The 9544-nt window shown below is 44.2% G+C and overlaps 1 long non-coding RNA gene across 8 annotated transcripts; it reads right to left on the bottom strand.

Annotated features, from left to right (window-relative positions):
• Window positions 1-2460: 2460 nt before the first annotated feature.
• LOC127906543 (uncharacterized) lies at window positions 2461-3655 on the bottom strand. Of its 8 annotated transcripts, XR_008061807.1 has the most exons (6): window positions 3606-3655; window positions 3252-3428; window positions 3046-3192; window positions 2839-2986; window positions 2721-2779; window positions 2461-2602 (listed from the first exon to the last, which is right to left on the bottom strand). It is a non-coding gene; the product is annotated as an uncharacterized LOC127906543 (long non-coding RNA). The 8 variants fall into 8 exon arrangements; XR_008061804.1 differs by having other exon boundaries at window positions 3046-3428; XR_008061811.1 differs by having other exon boundaries at window positions 2721-2809; window positions 2869-2986; window positions 3046-3428.
• Between the last annotated feature and the right edge of the window lie 5889 nt (window positions 3656-9544).

Raw genomic sequence — 9544 nt, 5'->3', positions numbered from 1 at the left:
GATATTTCTGTAGTACATTTTGAATTCAAGCTACTCGCAGTCCATCCCACCTATCATGAGCTCTTTAATCCCACCCCTCTGCTACTCACAGTCCATCCCACCTATCATGAGCTCTTTAATCCCACCCCTTTGCTACTCGCAGTCCATCCCACCTATCATGAGCTCTTTAATCCCACCCCTCTGCTACTCGCAGTCCATCCCACCTATCATGAGCTCTTTAATCCCACCCCTGTGCTACTCGCAGTCCATCCTACCTATCATGAGCTCTTTAATCCCACCCTGTGCTACTCGCAGTCCATCCCACCTATCATGAGCTCTTTAATCCCACCCCTCTGCTACTCACAGTCCATGTGAATTTAAGAATTATCTCTCTAATTCTCTCTTTCTCTCTTTCTTTCTCTCTCTGAGGATCGGAGCCCTAGGACCATGCCTCAGGACTACCTGACATGATGACTCCTTGCTGTCCCCAGTCCACCTGGCCGTGCTGCTGCTCCAGTTTCAACGGTTCTGCCTGTGATTATTATTATTTGACCATGCTGGTCATTTATGAACATTTGAACATCTTGGCCATGTTCTGTTATAATCTCCACCTGGCACAGCCAGAAGAGGACTGGCCACACCACCTAGCCTGGTTCCTCTCTAGGTTTCTTCCTAGGTTTTGGCCTTTCTAGGGAGTTTTTCCTAGCCACCGTGCTTCTACACCTGCATTGCTTGCTGTTTGGGGTTTTAGGCTGGGTTTCTGTACAGCACTTTGAGATATCAGCTGATGTATGAAGGGCTATATAAATACATTTGATTTGATTTGATTTGATGGCTAGAAAGGCTGGGTTTGACGTTGATCGCCAAACGAACAAGGAGAGGAGCCGACCTTGATCCCCAACCTTGTCAGCTCGGGGATTCATTCCAGTAACCTTTCAGTTATTTGCCCAACGCTCTAACTGCTAGGCTACCTGCCGCCACACATTTTTTATTCTATGTGCTATGCGTTTCGCCAGGATTTTAGCAACATTGAAGTATTTTTTTATGGACTGGATCTTTATACTTACCCCTGGCTCCTGTTTCAGTAATAGTGCAATCAGACCTTCTTGCTGAACACCAGATAGTAAAAATGATTTATTTATAGGAGTAGTTAAAACATGCTAATAATGGATCTTTGAGGACATACACATTTTTTAGGACATCAAGCCCTAGGGTTTTTATGGGCTGAAAGGATTTAATTGCCTCAAGAAGTTTGTCCTCTGTAAGTTGGCCTTCACACAGGTCTTAATTAAGGTGTTAATTTTACATGATTATTTTTAGGAAATAAATCCTTACAGTTAACATCATTCAGTGGAGATGGAGGAGACTGAAAAGAAAACATATGTTTAAAATATTTAGCTTCCTCTTTCAAAATATAATTTGCTGAATCGTGTATGACTTCGTCATTTGTAACGAGTCTCTGTAAATCATTTTGATGTTGACGTTTCTCATCCAGTTGACTTTAGTTTTGTAGTAAATTGCACTTGATCGTTCTTGAATAAGGTTTCTCCAGTTCTTTTTGTTTTTCCTGACTTATTCTGTGCCTCTATCGTACAGTTGTTATTGCTACCTGTGCTATTAGTTCCTCTATTTCCTTGGTTTCCTCATCTCTTTTGACAGAAACTGAATTTGTTTTAAAGATGAGTATTGAATTGAATGGCTTCTAAAGGTGCGTTTGAAAGTATCCCATACAACAAGGGGATTGGTATTTAAGCCTCCACAGGTTCTAATGTGTCCATGATAGTTGTGATCTCCTTAAGTGCATGAGGGTGATAGTTTGGAGTGTGATTTCCTTTATGGTCCATTGAAGTACTCAAAACCCGTGTTATAATCTTCCAAAAATAGTAATAGGCTTGTTTGTTGATTCATATAGATTCTTATAAATCATTTAGAGGATGTGTGGATCATTATTTGGACCGTATAGATTCATTGAGACAGTGTTTATTTATGGTCCATTAGCATTTTGAAAAGGATTGGAACGTATACGCTTGGCGTCAGGAAGCAGGTGCAGTACCCCTCCCAGTCCACCAGGTACTGGAGCCAACCCCCACAACGTCGGTGGCATAGGTGGGGGTTCAATCAATGTCCAGGGGAGGCGGAGGGGCGTCGCGGGGGACGGCACCAGCCAGGGGATCAGGAACCAATGGCCTGAGGAGTGCAACATGAAAAGATCCATTAGTTGATGGGGAGTTGTAATTGATATGTTACCTCATTGACCCTCTGGAGGACCTTAAAGGGTCCCACAAACTGGGGTCTCAGCTTCCGGCAGGGAAGGCGGATTGGGAGGTTCATGGTTGAGAGACAGACGCGGTCACCAGAATGGAACACAAAAGCTTCACTGTGGTGGGGATCCACCGGCTCCTTCTTGTGGGGACAACGCGTTGGCGCCTCACATGAGCAGTGATCCAAACCTCCACCGCGCGCCAGAACCACTCGTCCACCGGAGGGGTTTCGGTATGGCTCGGGGTCCATGGGACCAGGGCCAGCTGATATGCCAGGACGTACTGGAGTCAGCCTGGCGGAGGAGTGACAAAGTGAGTACTGGGGCATACTCTGCCCAGGGAAGGAACCGGGCCCACTCCCCCTGCCGGTCCTGGCACTGACTCCTAGAAACCTCCCCAGCTCCTTGTTGGTCCTCTCCACCTGCCTGTCCTGGCACTGACTCCTAGGAACCTCCCCAGCTCCTTGTTGGTCCTCTCCACCTGCCGGTCCTGGCACTGACTCCTAGGAACCTCCCCAGCTCCTTGTTGGTCCTCTCCACCTGCCGGTCCTGGCACTGACTCCTAGGAACCTCCCCAGCTCCTTGTTGATCCTCTCCACCTGCCGGTCCTGGCACTGACTCCTAGAAACCTCCCCAGCTCCTTGTTGGTCCTCTCCACCTGCCGGTCCTGGCACTGACTCCTAGAAACCTCCCCAGCTCCTTGTTGGTCCTCTCCACCTGCCGGTCCTGGCACTGACTCCTAGAAACCTCCCCAGCTCCTTGTTGGTCCTCTCCCCCTGCCGGTCCTGGCACTGACTCCTAGAAACCTCCCCAGCTCCTTGTTGGTCCTCTCCACCTGCCGGTCCTGGCACTGACTCCTAGGAACCTCCCCAGCTCCTTGTTGGTCCTCTCCACCTGCCGGTCCTGGCACTGACTCCTAGAAACCTCCCCAGCTCCTTGTTGGTCCTCTCCACCTGCCGGTCCTGGCACTGACTCCTAGGAACCTCCCCAGCTCCTTGTTGGTCCTCTCCACCTGCCGGTCCTGGCACTGACTCCTAGAAACCTCCCCAGCTCCTTGTTGGTCCTCTCCACCTGCCGGTCCTGGCACTGACTCCTAGGAACCTCCCCAGCTCCTTGTTGGTCCTCTCCACCTGCCGGTCCTGGCACTGACTCCTAGAAACCTCCCCAGCTCCTTGTTGGTCCTCTCCACCTGCCGGTCCTGGCACTGACTCCTAGAAACCTCCCCAGCTCCTTGTTGGTCCTCTCCACCTGCCGGTCCTGGCACTGACTCCTAGAAACCTCCCCAGCTCCTTGTTGGTCCTCTCCACCTGCCGGTCCTGGCACTGACTCCTAGAAACCTCCCCAGCTCCTTGTTGGTCCTCTCCACCTGCCTGTTGGACTGAGTCCAGTACCCAGATGTGAGGCTTTTGATTTGTTTAACACTTTTTTGGTTACTACATGATTCCATATGTGTTATTTCATAGTTTTGATGTCTTCACTATTATTCTGCAATGTACAAAATAGTAAAATAAAGAAAAACCCTTGAATGAGTAGGTGTGTCCAAACTTTTCACTGGTACTTGTATATAAAGTGTAATATTGGGATATAAACTCAAAATGGAATATATTTCAACTCTATATCTGACATGGTATATATATATCTGACATACCTCTTCCCCTACTGTATTTATTTAATTAATTTATTTATTTAGCTCCTTTGCACTCCATTATTTTTATTTTTACTTTGCACATTCTTCCACTGCAAATCTACCATTCCAGTGTTTTACTTGCTATATTGTATTTACTTCGCCACCATGGCCTTTTTTTTGCCTTTTCCTCCCTTATCTCACCTCATTTGCTCACATCGTATATAGATATTTTTTAAGTATTTATTGACTGTATGTTTGTTTTATTCCATGTGTAACTCTGTGTCGTGCATTCACTGCTTTGACATCTTGGAACAGCCACTTGTAAATGAGAACTTGTTCATCTAAATCTTTTACCTGGTTAAATAAAGGTGTTCTCAAATAGCCTACCTGGTTATTGACTGTATTATTGACTGTATGTTTGTTTTATTCCATGTGTAACTCTGGTTAAATAAAGGTGTTCTCAACTAGCCTACCTGTATCTGTACCTGAACTGCTTTGCTTTATCTTGGCTACCTGGTTAAATAAATGTGTTCTCAACTGGCCTACCTAAATGAGAACTTGTTCTCAACTTGCCTACCTGGTTAAATAAAGGTGTTCTCAACTAGCCTACCTGGTTAAATAAAGGTGTTCTCAACTAGCCTACCTGGTTAAATAAAGGTGTTCTCAACTAGCCTACCTGGTTAAATAAAGGTGTTCTCAACTTGCCTACCTGGTTAAATAAAGGTGTTCTCAACTTGCCTACCTGGTTAAATAAAGGTGTTCTCAACTTGCCTACCTGGTTAAATAAAGGTGTTCTCAACTTGCCTACCTGGTTAAATAAAGGTGTTCTCAACTAGCCTACCTGGTTAAATAAAGGTGTTCTCAACTAGCCTACCTGGTTAAATAAAGGTGTTCTCAACTTGCCTACCTGGTTAAATAAAGGTGTTCTCAACTTGCCTACCTGGTTAAATAAAGGTGTTCTCAACTTGCCTACCTGGTTAAATAAAGGTGTTCTCAACTTGCCTACCTGGTTAAATAAAGGTGTTCTCAACTAGCCTACCTGGTTAAATAAAGGTGTTCTCAACTTGCCTACCTGGTTAAATAAAGGTGTTCTCAACTAGCATACCTGGTTAAATAAAGGTGTTCTCAACTAGCCTACCTGGTTAAATAAAGGTGTTCTCAACTAGCCTACCTGGTTAAATAAAGGTGTTCTCAACTTGCCTACCTGGTTAAATAAAGGTGTTCTCAACTAGCCTACCTGGTTAAATAAAGGTGTTCTCAACTAGCCTACCTGGTTAAATAAAGGTGTTCTCAACTGGCCTACCTGGTTAAATAAAGGTGTTCTCAACTTGCCTACCTGGTTAAATAAAGGTGTTCTCAACTAGCCTACCTGGTTAAATAAATGTGTTCTCAACTAGCCTACCTGGTTAAATAAAGGTGTTCTCAACTAGCCTACCTGGTTAAATAAAGGTGTTCTCAACTAGCCTACCTGGTTAAATAAAGGTGTTCTCAACTTGCCTACCTGGTTAAATAAAGGTGTTCTCAACTAGCCTACCTGGTTAAATAAAGGTGTTCTCAACTAGCCTACCTGGTTAAATAAAGGTGTTCTCAACTAGCCTACCTGGTTAAATAAAGGTGTTCTCAACTAGCCTACCTGGTTAAATAAAGGTGTTCTCAACTAGCCTACCTGGTTAAATAAAGGTGTTCTCAACTAGCCTACCTGGTTAAATAAAGGTGTTCTCAACTAGCCTACCTGGTTAAATAAAGGTGTTCTCAACTAGCCTACCTGGTTAAATAAAGGTGTTCTCAACTAGCCTACCTGGTTAAATAAAGGTGTTCTCAACTAGCCTACCTGGTTAAATAAAGGTGTTCTCAACTTGCCTACCTGGTTAAATAAAGGTGTTCTCAACTTGCCTACCTGGTTAAATAAAGGTGTTCTCAACTAGCCTACCTGGTTAAATAAAGGTGTTCTCAACTAGCCTACCTGGTTAAATAAAGGTGTTCTCAACTAGCCTACCTGGTTAAATAAAGGTGTTCTCAACTAGCCTACCTGGTTAAATAAAGGTGTTCTCAACTAGCCTACCTGGTTAAATAAAGGTGTTCTCAACTTGCCTACCTGGTTAAATAAAGGTGTTCTCAACTTGCCTACCTGGTTAAATAAAGGTGTTCTCAACTAGCCTACCTGGTTAAATAAAGGTGTTCTCAACTAGCCTACCTGGTTAAATAAAGGTGTTCTCAACTAGCCTACCTGGTTAAATAAAGATGTTCTCAACTAGCCTACCTGGTTAAATAAAGGTGTTCTCAACTAGCCTACCTGGTTAAATAAAGGTGTTCTCAACTAGCCTACCTGGTTAAATAAAGGTGTTCTCAACTAGCCTACCTGGTTAAATAAAGGTGTTCTCAACTAGCCTACCTGGTTAAATAAAGCTGTTCTCAACTAGCCTACCTGGTTAAATAAAGGTGTTCTCAACTTGCCTACCTGGTTAAATAAAGGTGTTCTCAACTAGCCTACCTGGTTAAATAAAGGTGTTCTCAACTAGCCTACCTGGTTAAATAAAGGTGTTCTCAACTTGCCTACCTGGTTAAATAAAGGTGTTCTCAACTAGCCTACCTGGTTAAATAAAGGTGTTCTCAACTAGCCTACCTGGTTAAATAAAGGTGTTCTCAACTAGCCTACCTGGTTAAATAAAGCTGTTCTCAACTAGCCTACCTGGTTAAATAAAGGTGTTCTCAACTAGCCTACCTGGTTAAATAAAGGTGTTCTCAACTTGCCTACCTGGTTAAATAAAGGTGTTCTCAACTTGCCTACCTGGTCAAATAAAGGTGTTCTCAACTAGCCTACCTGGTTAAATAAAGGTGTTCTCAACTAGCCTACCTGGTTAAATAAAGGTGTTCTCAACTAGCCTACCTGGTTAAATAAAGGTGTTCTCAACTGGCCTACCTGGTTAAATAAAGGTGTTCTCAACTAGCCTACCTGGTTAAATAAAGGTGTTCTCAACTAGCCTACCTGGTTAAATAAAGGTGTTCTCAACTGGCCTACCTGGTTAAATAAAGGTGTTCTCAACTAGCCTACCTGGTTAAATAAAGGTGTTCTCAACTAGCCTACCTGGTTAAATAAAGGTGTTCTCAACTTGCCTACCTGGTTAAATAAAGGTGAAATAAAAATATAGAAAAATGGTACAGGTATATCATTTTTTAAAGCCCATAACCATGTGTGTGAGGTTAATACTTTTGTTTGAAAGTATATTTGTTTAAGACTACCCAGAATCCCTTAGCCCACTGCAGAAAAATATTAATCCGACAAAGTTTCAACATCATTGTAAAGCCCTCTTTTGACAAAGTCATTTCTGAAGATTCACATTTATTTAATGTGATCAGTGATTCATTTAATCAGGCGACTGGGAACATGATCGAATACAAACAGTGTAGTTATTCCGTCCACAAGGCAATCAAACAGGCAAAGCGTCAGTATAGAGACAAAGTAGAGTCGCAATTCAACTACTGAAACTCGTTTTTCAACCACTCCACAAATTTCTTGTTAATTAACAAACTATAGTTTTGGCAAGTCGGTTAGGACATCTACTTTGTGTATGACACAAGTAATTTTTCCCAAAATTGTTTACAGACAGATTATTTCACTTAATTCTCTGTATCCCAATTCCAGTGGGTCAGAAGTTTACATACACTAAGTTGACTGTGCCTTTAAACAGCTTGGAAAATTCCAGAAAATTATGTCATGGCTTTAGAAGTTTCTGATAGGCTAATTGATATCATCTGAGTCAATTGGAGGTGTACCTGTGGATGTATTTCAAGGCCTACCATCAAACTCAGTGCCTCTTTGCTTGACATCATGGGAAAATCTAAATAAATCAGCGAAGACCTCAGAAAAAAATGAAGACCTCCACAAGTCTGGTTCATCCTTGGGAGCAATTTCCAAGGTACCTGAAGGTACCACGTTCATCTGTACAAACAATAGTACGCAAGTATAAACACCATGGGACCACGCAGCCATCATCCTGCTCAGGAAGGAGACGCGTTCTGTCTCCTAGAGATGAACGTACTTTGGTGTGAAAAGTGCAAATCAATCCCAGAACAACAGCAAAGGACCTTGTGAAGATGTTGGAGGAAACAGGTACAAAAGTATCTATATCCACAGTAAAACGAGTCCTATATCGACATAACCTGAAAGGCTGTTCAGCAAGGAAGAAGCCACTGCTCCAAAACTGCCATAAAAAAGCCAGACTACGGTTTGCAACTGCACATGGGGACAAAGATTGTACTTTTTGGAGAAATGTCCTCTGGTCTGATGCAACACAAATAGAACTGTTTGGCCATAATGACCATCGTCATGTTTGGAGGAAAAAGGGGGAGGCTTGCAAGCTGAAAAACACCATCCCAACCGTGAAGCACGGGGGTGGAAGCATCATGTTGTGGGGTTGCTTTCCTGCAGGAGGGACTGGGGCACTTCACAAAATAGATGGCATCATGAGGGGGGAAATTTATGTGGATATATTGAAACATCTCAAGAGATCAATCAGAAAGTTTGGTCACAAATGGGTCTTGCAAATGGACAATGACCCCAAGCATACTTCCAAAGTTGTGGCAAATTGGCTTAAGGACAACAAAGTCAAGGTATTGGAGGTGCCATCACAAAGCCCTGAACTCAATCCTATAGAAAATGTGTGGGCAGAACTGAAAAAGCGTGTGTGAGCAAGGAGGCCGACAAATCTGATTCAGTTACACCAGCTATGTCAGGAGTAAAGGACAGGAGTGAAGGACCTCGGAGTGTGGTGTCAGGAAAATAATGTCTCAATCAACATCAACAAAAAAAAGGAGTGGCGAAGTGATTAAGGGCGCTGTACTGCAGCGCCAGCTGTGCCACCAGAGACTCTGGGTTCGCGCCCAGGCTCTGTCGTAACCGCCCGTGACCGGGAGGTCCGTGGGGCGACGCACAATTGGCCTAGCGTCGTTCGGGTTAGGGAGGTTTTGGCCGGTAGGGATATCCTTGTCTCATCGCACACCAGCGACTTCTATGGCGGTTGCCAGGTGCACAATGTTTCCTCCGCACATTGGTGTGGCTCGCTTTCGGGTTGGATGCGGCTTGGTTGGGTTGTGTATCGTAGGACGCATGACTTTCAACCTTCGTCTCTCCTGAGCCCGTACGGGAGTTGTAGCGATGAGACAAGACAGTAGCTACTAACAATTGGATACCATGAAATTGGGGAGAAAAAGGGGTACATTTATTTTTTTAAGAAAAGCAAAAAACAAAGGAGATGATCGTGGACTTCAGGAACCAGCAGAGGTAGCACCCCCCTATCCATATCGACATGACAGTAATGGAGAAGGTGGAAAGTTTTAGGTTGCGTACGCATCACGGACAAACTGAAATGGTCCACTCACACAGACAGCGTGGTGAAGAAACCTCAGGAGGCTGAAGAAATTTGTCTTGTCACCTAAAACCCCTCACAAACTTCTACAGAGAGCATCCTGTCGGGCTGTATCACCGCCTGGTACTGCAACTGCACCACCCTCAATGGCAAGGCTCTCCAGAGGGTAGTGAGGTCTGCACAACGCATCACCGGGGACAAACTACCTGCCCTCCAGGACACCTACAGCACACGATGTCACAGGAAGGCCATAAAGATCATCAAGGACAACAACCACCCGAGCCACTGCCTGTTCGCCACACTATCATCCAG

Source organism: Oncorhynchus keta, chromosome 12, assembly GCF_023373465.1.
Source record: "Oncorhynchus keta strain PuntledgeMale-10-30-2019 chromosome 12, Oket_V2, whole genome shotgun sequence".
Classification (NCBI taxonomy): domain Eukaryota; kingdom Metazoa; phylum Chordata; class Actinopteri; order Salmoniformes; family Salmonidae; genus Oncorhynchus; species Oncorhynchus keta.
Note: the sequence above shows the minus strand (reverse complement) of the source record. Positions and strands in the feature narration are given on the sequence as shown.